A 10277-nucleotide genomic window follows, 5' to 3' on the forward strand; every position below is an offset into this window, starting at 1 on the left:
CTCCAGGCACATCTTTCATCTGTAGCACTTATTACAGCCAGTATTGTACTTATTTGTATAATTATTTGATTCACAAATTTAATCTCATCCCTGCTTGAGGGAAGTTTCAGGAGGACAGTGAGTTTGTCTTATTCTCTGCCTGAAACATGTAGATGAATGGATGGATGGATATGTGTATAGATTGTTGGATGCTCCTATTAACCCCAGCTGACTTAGATCTCACATGATTATATCTCCCTCTATCTGTGACTAACCAATCTTCCCCCTGTTCACTCACTCAAAGATCTCAGATGTGCAAAGAATGTGCCCAAAATTCTGTGGGAACCCAAGGAGAGAGAGATTTCCATGCCCTTGAAACTTAGATAATAATAACAGTAGTTCTAATAAATATTGTGTGCCAGAGACCACTGGAGCTCTCCTCCTTGGAAACTCCTACTCTCTTCTCTCTGCATATTCAGTAGCAGAGACCAGAAGCCTAGCAGTGTTTCAAGTTTCAGTTGAGGTGTTGCCTCATCCAGGAATTTGCCCCTAATCAGTGAGCCCATGCCAACTGCCCATCCTCAGAACTGCCCAGTGCATGGGTCTGGGAAACTCTTGCTGGTCATTTATTATAAACGGCTTCACGTTATCCTTTCTCCGTGGGTCTCTTGCTTACCATCAGACTATCAGGAAGCTCCCTGGGGACTGTTATGAAAATTCACATCTCACAGAAGGTCAGTTGGTAGACTGGGCATTGCACACACACTGCCTCTTTTATTCCTCACAGGACCCAGAAGGAGACATGATTGTACCCATTTTGAATAGCAGGAAATGGATTTGCCCCAGATCCCACAAACAATACATGGTAACACTGGTGCTAAAATATAGGTCTGTTTGAAACCAAAGTCAAGATCCTTAACCAGTATCCCAGGTCCAAATCCTAATAGTCTATTTATGGTTCCTCCGCCTGTGCCTGAACACTGGCAGCCCATGCTACTGCCGATTACCTGCCTATCAAAGACTTTATTCTAAATGGTTGAAATGTGCCCATCTGAAACTGCTACCCAGTGACCCTGATTTGCCCCTGTTTATAACCAGAACAAGTGTGTTCCCTCTTCTACATGGCAGCCTGTCAATAATTCACAGCCAGTTCTCATGTGTCCCTTGCATCTTATCCTCTCTAGGGAGGGCCTACAGAGTGGAGAGAACATTCATGAGGAACTAGCAAACCTGGATTCTCATCCTGGCCCAGCCACTGTCCACAGTCAGTAAATTTCAAAAGAAAATTAAGTAGGTGATTTCGATAAGCAAGGACATAAAAGTCACCAACTCCTCTCACCCTGGTTTCATAAAAGAAAGGGCAGGCTGACACAGAAAAGAAGTAGGGCAGACAATCTCAGAATTAATTTAGCTTTATGAAAACTCCCTACATTGTTCCTGTTGTTCTCATTTCGCCATGTCCTGGTGTTGACTCTGTGGGGGACTGGCCCAGGCCTGCAAGGACCTCTGCTCTAACCCATTAAAGAAAACACTGTCATCCAGAAAAAAACAGAACAGAGCACTCCAGTGTCAGGACATGGTGGTTACCCTGTTTCAAGAGGGAAGGAAAAGTCGAAAGTGTCTAGCACTATGAGACAGTGAGACAACCGAGTGCAGGAAGCAAGACAGACTTCTCCATTGTGTTGTGGCTTCATGTCCAGATTCTGTCTCGGCTTAGAGAAGCAAAGTTTTTCCCTACTCTTGTAACTTAGTGGGTGCCCTGTGACCACTAGAAGCCACTTCTCTAGCAAGTGGAACCTATGGAAAGAGGAGGGCTGAATCGAACCCATGACACCATACTAGTGGGTATTGCAGAGGCAAAACATTTTCTCTTGGGGGCATTTCTTAGCATGGGCTTTCTCACTACTCATTCATTCATTAGATATTTAATAAACAATTACTATGTGCAAAACAATGTACTAGCATTGGGAGTACAAAGGTGAGCAAAGAATGATTTGGTCTCTGTTCTTATGGGGAACGTAGAATCTATTAGGAAGGACAGATTTAATCCAAGGGGAAAGAATAAACATAAATCCACTACTATGATTAAGAACTACTACAGAGGCATAGGACATCCCAGAGTATGAAATATGGGCAACCCCCAGTTGCTGGTCATTGGTAGGTTCAGACATTAATAATGAAGTTGAGATGGGAAGGAAGAGCAGACATAAAGCAGATGAAGAGAGGGAACGCATATTCCAGGCAGAGTGCTTGGTGTGACTGAGCATAAATCATATGAAGAACTACGATGAGTTCAGTATGACTACAACAGGGAAGGAACTGCAAGATGAGGCTGGGAAGTCAGTGGGGGCTCACATACTATTTAAAGGGTTCTGTCCTTTCCTTAGGTGGAACAGAAAGTCACTGAAGGGTGGTAAGCATGAAAAATGGTAAGACATATATATTATTACTCTAAAGTGGAAAAGAAGAACCAATTGCCTCTTAAAGGAGTTAAACTAACAACAATGGTAGTGGTAATAATAATGGTGATAAAAAATAATAGTTAATGTTACCAAATACCATGTACTGCTTTAGACACTCGTTATACATTCATTCATTTAATCCTCATGTCAACCCTATGAGGTAGACAGTTATTATCCCTGTTGTACAGTTGACAAAACTGAGGCACAGAGAGATTAAGAAACTTGCCCAAAGTCACACAGCTAAGCTGGTAGGTGGTAGACAAGTGAGTGACCTCTGAGTATTTAAAGAAATTACTCTTCTCCTTTTTTTTTTTTTTTTTTTTTTCAGTGCTAGAGATTAAATCCAGGGCCTCACACAGGCATTCTACTACTGAGTTCCATCTCCAGCCCAAGAAATCACTCTCTTAAAGAAGTCACAAGACAGGAAAATCCTGTCCTATTAGAGAGTCTGGGTAAAACAACCTGGAATAAAATCATCCTATAATTTAGGCCTTTATCCTAAATGAGGTTTGCTCTATGAATGAGCACTTATGCACACCTATCATGTGCTAGGTAAGTATTGAGGATGTGGCAGGGACAATAAACAACAACAACAACAAAACAGTTCAGAACTTATGTTCTAGCGAGGAGAAAAGACAACACACAGGTAGAGAATGCAGACAGTTCCAGATGATGACAAGAGCTACGGCAGAGACAAACGGGCTGTGTGTTGGCCAGGGGCAGGCAGAGAGGGGTGCTTCACCAGACAGAGTGGTCAGGGAAGGCCTCTCTGAGATGGAAACAATGACACCAACAAGGAGGAACCAACCCAGTCATAGACTTGGGAAGAGACTTCCAAGAAGAGGGGAGAGGAGTGCAAAAGCCCTGAGGTAGGGGCAACCTTGTGTTCAGGGAACAGAAAGAGGAGAGTCTACATCATTCTGAGTGAGTAGGAGCAGACAGACTTCTAGAAGTCCAGGCTCCATGGGCCCTGGAAAGCCCTGGCCAGGAATTGGGATTTTATCCTGAATCAATGAAAGTCACTGAAGGGTTTTCAAGCAGGGGAGTGACATAGAATAGCACATGTTTTTTTGATTTATTTGTTTGGTGCTGGGGATTAAACTCAGGGCCTTGTACATGCTAAGCACATACTGTATCTCTGAGCTGCACACTCAGTCCTGATATATGTTTATAAGAGAGCATACTGGTTGCGGTGAGGAGAATAGATTTTGAAGAGAAAAAAAGATACAGGAGGACCATTTTAGTTATGCTGCATTTGATGAAGGAGGACATGGGGAGAAGGGTTGGATTACAATGTTTTTTCTTTTTAATGGATCAGATGTGGGGGTTGAGAGAAAAGGAAATATAATTCCAAGGTTTTCCACCTGAATAACTAGGTAGATGATGGTACAGTTACTAAATTGGGAAAGACTGTGGGAGGAACAGGTTTGGAAGAGAGCTGAGAGTGGGTGCAGAGTTAAATCAAGAGTCATGTTATTGATATAAGTTTGTTATTCCTTTTAGATCTCTAATCAGAAGCCAAGAAGGCAGTGGATGGAGTTCAGAGGTGGGGTCAGTGTTAAAGATCTTAAGTTGAAACTCAGGGGCATATAGGGCATGTAGATGGTAATGAGAATCACAGAACTGAGCTGGGTGTGGTGGCACACTCTTCTAATCCCAGGGACTCAAGAGGCTCAGGCAGGAGGATTGCAAATTGGAGGCCGGCCTGGGCAACCTAGAGAGCCTGTCTCAAAATTAAAAAAAAAAAAAAAAAAAATTAAAGGACTGGGTGTGTGTAAAAGCTAGCCAGTAACACCCACCATGAGGGACTGCTGCTAAAACTACACCGAGTACAAGCAAAGCATCCTGCACAGCTCCAGGTGTGATCCATGCATGTGACCTCTCTGCTTCAGGGAGATTCCTTCCCTGAATCAGAAAAGACTGAATCCAAAGTGGCTCTACCCTTACAGAATAATGTGGTCTTGCTGCTGGTCCTCCCCAGCCCCCAGGGCTCCCGCTCTGTAGCCTGCACAGCACATGGCTCCCCAGCTAATAACAGGAATTAGGAGTCTGCAAAGACTGCACAGGTCATCTAGCTGGAACATTGGGGAGCTGTGAAGGGAGCAGTGTCCTGGGAGGAGGGCAAGGAGACAAACAGCTTCTAAGGCTGACCCTAGCTGCAGACTTGAACATTTTCCCAGTCTGCATTAACTTGACTGGAAAAGGGCAGTGATGTGACAGCAGGGAAATGCTTCAGCAAAGAGCAATTTGGAACTTGGGCCAATATGTTCAACCCCTGGCTCCTCACTCTGTGTCCCCTTAGAAACAGCCCTGAGAAGAAGACAGAAACTTCAGCTACAGAAAGGGTGGCTGAGCAGGTAGCCTGGAATCCCAGCCTGCTTTTGTCATAAAAGTTAGACTTATGTCTCTACTTATTGGGCACCTTCAATGTGATAGGCACTGAGCTGAGTGCTTTTTATTTAAAGACTCTTCAATAACCAAGCATGGAGGGAGAGCATTCTGATACTGAAAAGATAAGGAAACAGGCCAAGAGAAGAGGAAGGCTTGCCAGAGGTCATCCAGCTTCCTTCTCTTTAGTACACAAAACAGGAGGGACTCCTGTGTGGTTCTATCTGATCTGGTCTCTTCTTCCTTCTTCAGCCACACTGGCTCCTTCCTGTCCCTTGGATATACCTTCTTTCTATCTCACAGTCTTGGGGTCCTCACAGACTTGAACTTCTCTGTCCCCAATATCTCTGCTCTTTGCCATCTTTGCCATCCCTTGGGTCATCATGGAAATGTCCAGAAGACTTCCCTGAGCCCCAAAACAGGTTGGTTCCCCATTGTTCTTCTCACAGTAGCCTCTCCTATGCTTTTGTAATACTTTTCATAACTATACTTAGTTCATATCCATACTAATCACTATTTGTGTAATTTTTTTTGTTTAACATATTTCTCCCTCCTGCATCTACCCGGTAGCTGGTACGTAGATGTTTGTTAATACTCATTTGTTGATGAGAGAAAGGGCATTAACACATGAATACTGAGTCAATACACCACAAATAAATCTCCCTTAGAGATGGGCTAACTGCAATTCTGCCAGGACACACTTACATAAAGGACAATGGTCCTTAAAATCAAAATCATAAAACCTGCCTTAAACAGTATTCTCCAATCACTGCATTGCTGCAAAAAAGCAGGCAGGCTTAATGTGATCCCAAGATGTGCGTGGAGGGAGGTGGATATCCAGTTCCCTGCATGTACCTGCTTCTCTCTCATCCACCCAATCTGGCTCCCAGTGGTGGCAGTCACTTTCCTGGTTCCCACAGGAGAAAGATATCACAGAGGTGGTCAGACTTGCCTCTTGTCTCTTAAGGGAAACTGTTTCCCTTGTTTTTGCTTTGAGGTGGAACATATCCTGTATGTCAGACCACCTAAGGAGCACTCCTGTCCTCCCAGTGCCAATAGCTCACAGAGGTCAGTGTGGTGACCAGGAACAGGAGAGCCTAGGGACATGGCTCTCATCACAATGTAGGGAGCCCCAGTTCCAAGCCTGACTTCCCTCCTTCCCAGAAGATTGCCCTACCCTGGAAGCCAATTTACTGCTTCTGTCTCCCATACCCTATGTCATTCTCTCTAAAGGGGAGAGCCTTGGGGCTGAAGAATCCAGATGGGTTTAATCCATTCTCTGACATGTGATCTCATTAATTCTGAGTGGTTCCTTCCACTGCCCTGAGACTTAGTTTCTCCTCTGAGATGTGAAGGACTGATACACATCCACCTCTCCTAGGGCTATCCTCTGGCCCTAGGACACGGGCACAAATTTGTTTGGTGTTCAATGTACAAGTCAACTCTTGCTTTCTTTCCATCTTTTCCCAAGCATTAGACTAGCTGATGGGGTACCAGGTTCTCTGTGGACCTGTCAGGAACATTCAAAATGGAGTGTAAACAGTGCTGTTTTAAAATTACCATGCGGGGGTGTAGCTCAATGGTAGAGCACTTGCTTAGCATGCATGAGGCCCTGGGTCTGATCCCCAGCACTACAGAATAATAATAATAATAATAATAATAATAATAATAATAATAATAATAATAGACTAAAATTACTGAGCGCTTTGCACCACCCAGATACCTTCACAAGTTTAACCGCATCAGATCCTCACCATGACCCCTTGAAGGAAACCTGAGAAACACCACCATCATCATCTATACGCCAAAGTTAAGATCCAGTGAAGTGAATGGACTTGCTCAGGTTCACACTGGTAGCTGAACTAACCTCAGATTAGGGAAAAAAAAAAAAAAAAAAAAAGACTCTACCTCAGGCTGTACTGTCCCAATTCTCAAAATGTGTTCACAGTCCTTATCTCCCAGGTTCTCTCACCAACCCTCTGAGTTATGCAATGAAGACTCAAAAGATTCCCATTTTGTCAATAGGGAGACAGATAGATGCATGTTGGGGTGGTTTCAGAAGCTTATGCAGGGTCATATGACAAAGAAACCCAAAGCTGAACCTGAGAGCAGGTTTCTGGATCCCTGAAGAGAAAGGGGGTCATGAAAAAGGATCATTCCTCTGCCTGTCCTGAGATGCCAGCCACTGCCTTTGAGTATGGATGTATTTAGAGCCCATTGTTTTATCCAGATCTGGGGCCAGGAAGAACAAGCCTGACAAGTGAGCAAGGCACCTGGCGTGACCCCAGAAGACAGGTGAATCAGTATTTCTAGACAATGGGCCATTTGTCACTCCAGTTTGTACCCAGGGACTTGACAACACTCTCTTCCCTCCAGAAATCGGCTGTTCTAAGTATAATCTGAGTGGCACAGGTGTGGAGAATTCTCTCCCCCAGTTTCCTCTGATCAGTTTTCAGTCCCCTTCTCTTAACTAATCTGGTGCCAATGCCCTCCAGACCTCAAGCATTCTTTCCCTCCTCCACATCTTCCTTTCCTGGTAAGAGACCTGTGAATCCTAGCCTCATATCATTTTCTCCACTTTTTCCCAGTTCCCCCGCACAAAATCAAGCTCTCTCTAATCCTGCAGTGACTTTCCTGCTGCCAGTGCAGACCTCTCCAACAGACCGTAGTTGTCTGTTTCCCTCCACAGGGAGGGCAGGGACTGCATTGTTTTGGTTTTGCATAAAATGTTGCCTGAATGAATCAATTCAACCAATTTTGAAGGAGCACCTACTTTGATGGGCACTTCCAGCGCAGGATACAAGGCACAGAAAGATGTACTTTTTTTTTGTCCTCAAAGAGCTTTGAAGAGACAAGCTGTAAGAACAAGGACAGTATGTGAACACGAAATACCACCAGGATTCTAAACCTGGTTCCATCCAAAACTTGCTGTGTGGCTCTAAGCACGTCTCTTTGTCACTTTGGCCTTGGAACCTAGCAAGAGAAATATCTGTAGAGATTGGAGATGGGGCTGCCATCAAGAGAGGGTTCACATCTTTATATCCAGAGGAAAGTGGCAGGTTCCTCTTCTTCCAAAGTCATAGTGGAGAGAAGCCCCGTATCTGGACATTTTACCAGATCACAGTCTACTTCTTAGTGTCTTAACCCAACACTTGATGTTTGAGGCTGACTAATTCTTTGTTGTTGGGACTGTTGTGTGCATAGAGGGTGTTTAGAAGTACCTACTAGATGCCGGTACCACCCCCTGCAGTTGTGTCTCCAGACATTACCAAATGTTCCCTGACAGGCAAAATCACCCCCAGTTGAGAACCCTTGGCTAGCTTCTGCTTCTCCTCTGGCATTTTATCCAGGGTCTTGGAAAAGGAGTCAGTGGTTTTTGTTTTGTTTGACTTCTAAGAGGAAATATCTTGCCATGTTTCCCAGGTTGGCCCTGAACTCCTGGGCTCAAGTGATCCTCCTTCAGCCTTCCAAGTAGCTGGGACTACAAATGGGCACTACTAAACTTGGCTAGGTCAAGGTTTTTTTTGAGACAGCACTGGGTCTTTCCGACTTGCCTTTGCATAGCCCCTGCCCACCTACTCTATATAGTCCATACTCAGGTTCTGAGGACAGATAGCCTGAGGAGATGCAGGACATTTCACCTTGCAAACAGACTACTGTCCCAAGACAGCACCTGATCATGACTACAATATGCTTTCATACTGTAGGGAGGATGAAAAGGACCCAGAGAATGAGCTACTAGGATTGGATAAACATCAGAGGCATTAGGAAAATGTCTTTCAGTATGCCATGGGTTTAAAAACAATTTTTTTTTGTCTCTTCAGACATTTGAGGAATATTGGGGGTTGGGGCTGGGAACTAAGCCTGGATAAGCACTCTGGTACAATTCAAAGAGCAACAGAGGGGAGGTGAGAGACTTAGTTTCAGTTGCAACTGCCACAAGCTGCCTGAGGGACCTTGTTTTAGAGAGCTTTTTTGCTGCTATGACCAAAGGACCTCACAAGAACAATTAGAAGAAAAAAAGTTTATTTGGGGGCTTACAGTTCCAAAAGGTTTCAGTTCATAGGTGGCTGACTACATTCTTCAAGGCTTGAGGTGAGGCTGAATAGCATGGCAGAAGAATGTGGTAAAGAGGTTAAGACATGACAGCAGGAAGCGGAGAGACTCCACTTACCACATACAAAATATATACCCCAAAGGCATGCCCCTAATGCCCACCTCCTCCAGCCAGATCCTATCTGCTTTCAGTTACCACTCAGTTAATTCCCGTCAGGGGATTAATTCACTGATTGGGTTAAGTCTGTCTTAACCCAATCATTTCACCTTCGAATGTTAATGCATTGTCTCACACATGAGCTTTTGGGGGACACCTAGTATCTAAGCCATAATAGAACTGAATTCACTCTTTGCAGTCAGTCTTCCTTTTGGTTGAAGAGGACAGAAGTCTGTAATCTTGTGTTCTCCAAGGTTTCTCCCAGATGAGTTCAGATGAAAGTTTCAAGGCTCAAGGAGAAAGGGTTTAGGGAAGATGGACTCTTCATTACCACCCCTCATTCTGGTTGGTCTTCTTGGAAGGTCTGTGTACTGATTCAATGAAGAAACAGAGGAATCTTACCACAGCCAGAGAATCAGATGAAGGTTAAATCTGAAGGCTGGTACGACTGAGTTCTTGGCAACTGAGCATTTTAGGCCAGGTTTAGGGCAAGTGTGTGGTCATGGCCTAACGGCCAGGAGTTGCCTGAAGCATGTGCAGGCTGAAGCCAGCAGCTGCAGGTCAAAGGGAAGAATTAAACAAAGTCTTCCAGATAGGAGCCTGTGGGAGGGGAAAGATGACTGGTGCTGCTCAAAGTCACTGCCCAATCCCTGCCAAAACAGCTGTGAGGCCATGTCCAGATGTTACATGGCACCTGGCTTCCCATAGGTTTACAAGATACATATAATTATAGTCAACTGAGAACAGAGGAACTCCTAGCCAAGGCCCTGGGACAACAGCAGATAGTGCTTCACTGACTTAGCATCCCGAGGAGGTAAAAGGGGCAGCATGGTGAGTAGGGCCTAGGCTCCTGGGTCCCACAAAGCTGACTTGCAGCCCAGTTGTTTGTTAGCGGTGTCATCCTGGCTCCACCTCCTGAGACCTCTGCCTCTCTTCTGCTATGTTGATGAGATTGTGAGGTGAGTTGGGCGCGGGGCATGTGCCTGTAATCCCAGCAGCTTGGGAGGCAGAGGCAGGAGGATCACGAGTTCAAAACCAGGCTCAGCAAAAGTGAGGCACTAAGCAACTCTGTGAGACCTGTCTCTAAATAAAATATAAAATAGGGCTGGGGATGTGGCTCAGTGGCCAAGTGCCCCTGAATTCAATCCTCAGTACCAACCCCCCCCCCAAAACAACAACAACAACAACAAAAACCCAAAAACATTGTGAGGTGAAAAGACATGTAAAGTATGACA

The sequence above is a fragment of the Sciurus carolinensis genome, chromosome 8, assembly GCF_902686445.1.
Source record: "Sciurus carolinensis chromosome 8, mSciCar1.2, whole genome shotgun sequence".
In the NCBI taxonomy this organism is placed as follows: Eukaryota; Metazoa; Chordata; class Mammalia; order Rodentia; family Sciuridae; genus Sciurus; species Sciurus carolinensis.